General features: G+C 42.1%; 1 pseudogene; it reads right to left on the bottom strand.

Moving 5' to 3' along the window:
- Nucleotides 1–743: 743 nt before the first annotated feature.
- Nucleotides 744–861, bottom strand: LOC111737719 (annotated as a pseudogene).
- Between the last annotated feature and the right edge of the window lie 1,985 nt (nucleotides 862–2,846).

Here is a 2,846-nt window from a genome sequence, read left to right as displayed (position 1 = left end):
TGTCAATCTAAGACCATTGTCTAAGCTCGGGCAGGGACTGCTGTGCTTAGCAGTGGCTTTCAACAGAGTTCCTTTCTCCCTTGGGGCCAGCACATAAATATTTGAATGAAGGAATGAATGAAGGAGTGAAAACTTTATAATTTCAACATACACATAGATGACCTTTTCAAGACAATGGCTTCTCGATACTGTGGCCTTCGCTCCTCCAACGATCTTGGCCATTTCCCCACCTCAACCACTCACTCCCCTCGTCAGAGCTTAGACTTTGTAATTAGCAATAACCAAACACCATCTTATCTCGATGTCATGAACCTTACTCTCTTCTCGCCACTTTGCAATTTTCTAACCTACTTTCTCAAGTGCTCCAACCTCAACCATCTTTTCACCCCACCAGGACCCCTGATGCATTGACCCTAACACTTTTTCTCTGTCTCTTACCGCATTTAAGTCCTCTCTTCCTTCCCTTCCCCACTTCGCAGCTTCGATTCCATATTAAATCGTAACAGTCACCATCTGGCATACATCCTTGTATTCCTTGCTGAACTTATCAGGTAAATCTGCAACCCTGGTGAAATCCAGTTCTCTTTCTACTCTGTGCTTGCCCCCTGCAGCTGAATCTTCGTTGAGGAAATGGCGTCGCCACGCTGAATGAACTCACTTTGGAGTTGTGACCTCAAATGTTATTGGACTCCTTTTGCTGCCAGGCAAGCCCACTATACTTCTAGACTTTTTTTTTTTTTTTATGCCTACAGCACATGGTCTTTTTAGGTGGTCTCCCATCCAAGTACTAACCAGGCCCACCCTGCTTAGCTTCCAAGATCAGACAGGATCAGGCTTGTTCGGGGTGATATGGCCATAGACCTTCTAGCCTATTTTGCTGCCAATCTCTCATTATTCGTTATGGGTTGAATTGCATCTCTTTCCCCCCAAAAGTGTATATGTCGATGTCCTGACCTCCAGGACCTCAGAATGGCACCTTATTCGGGAATAAGGTTGTTACAGATGCAATTAGTTGAACTATGATCAGGTCACGAGGGTGGGCCCTAATCCGATATGACTGGTGTCCTTATAAAAAGGGGAACTTTAGACACAGATACTTTTACACAGAGAGAATTCCACGGGAAGATGAAACTTAGAGATCAGGGTGATACTTCTGTAAGCCATGGAACACCAAAGATTTCCCTCAGAGCACCAGAAACTAGGGGAGAAGTATGGAACAGGTTCTCCCTCACAGTCCTTAGAAGGGATCAAAGCTGATGATGCCAGATCTCAGACTTCCAGCTTCCAGAAGTATCAGACAATAAATTCGGTTGTCTGAGCCACCTTTCTATGAAAGTCAGTCTGGTGCACTAGATGCCATCCCACTCATCTCCTCCTCCTTTTTATCAGTTTTCCTCCTCGCTACTAGAACAATCTTATAGGAACACAAACCTTCTGTTAAGGAATAGAAACTCTTCTCAGTCTACAAGGCCTCGCCTGCCCCGCCCTCCCCGTGGCCCGTCTTCCCCCACCTCTGCTCCCTCTTGCTCATTCCTCGTGAGTCACACTCTTCTCAACAGTTGCCCTTTAACATACTTGGCACGTTCCCACTCTTGGGCCTTTGTACCAACTGTCCTCTCCACCTGGAAAACCCTTCTCCCAAATATCTCCATTGCTGATTCCCGTAATTACGTTCATCAAGTCTTTGCTCAAATCTTCTCTTCCCAGTGAGACCCTATTGAATATTGCAACGAGTTCCTGACCAGAATTCCTGATCACCTTTAGCATTCTCTTCTTTGACTTTTTTTTTTCCCCCACAGTACTTATCAATTTCTCTTATTAGGTATATTAGTTTTCTAGAGACATAATTAAAAAATACCAGAGACTGTACACATATTCAATGGGATATTACTTGGCCATAAAAAATGAAATTTTACCATTTGCGACAATATGGATGGACCTAGAGTATTATGCTAAGTGAAATAAGTCAGACAGAGAAAAACAAACACTGTATGATCCCGCTTACATGTGAAATCTAAAGAACAAGATAAATAAACAAAACAGAAACAGACTCATAGATACAGAGAACAAACTGATGATTGCCAGATGAGAGGGAGCTTCGGGGGCTGAGTGAAAAAGGTTTAGGGATTAAAAGTACAAATTGGTGGTTACAAAATAGCCATGGGGATGTAAAGTACAGCATGGGGAATATAATCAATCATAGTGTAATAACTACGTATAGTGCCAGATGGGTACTAGACTAATCGGGGGAATCACTTTGTAAATTATATCACTGTCCAACCACGATGCTGCACACCTGAAACTAATAGAAAGTAATATTGAACGTCAACTCTGATTGAAAATAAAAAAAAATTCAGGATAGTCTTTAATTTTTTAAAACTTGCTTGACATTTAAGCCCAGCAGGGCAAAAAAAAATTTTTTTAAGTAAAAACAAAAAATACCAGAGACCAAGTAGCTTAAACAACAGAAATTTATTTTCTCACAGTTCTGAATGCTAGAAGTTCAAGATCAAGGTGTTGGCCGGCTTGGGTTCATCGCGGTCTCTCTCCTTAGCCTCCAGGTGGCTGCTTTCGGGCTGTGTTCTCATATGGTCCTTTCTCTGTACTCACACCCCTGGTGTCTCTCCCTCTGTCTAAATCTCCTCCTCTCGTAAGGACACCGGACAGCCTCATTTAACTTAATCACCTCTTTATTTATTTATTTATTTTTGCATGCAAAATAGCATTTTATATTTTAATGCACCAAGAGTCAAAGTGAACATCATACCAGCCGTTTAATTTTGAAACCAACTCTTGTGAAGCTTGCTGTTCAAAATTCAATTGCTCTCTACTTTTGAAAGTGCCTT

This window comes from Pteropus vampyrus, unplaced genomic scaffold (genome assembly GCF_000151845.1).
Source record: "Pteropus vampyrus isolate Shadow unplaced genomic scaffold, Pvam_2.0 Scaffold30, whole genome shotgun sequence".
NCBI lineage: Eukaryota > Metazoa > Chordata > Mammalia > Chiroptera > Pteropodidae > Pteropus > Pteropus vampyrus.
Note: the sequence above shows the minus strand (reverse complement) of the source record. Positions and strands in the feature narration are given on the sequence as shown.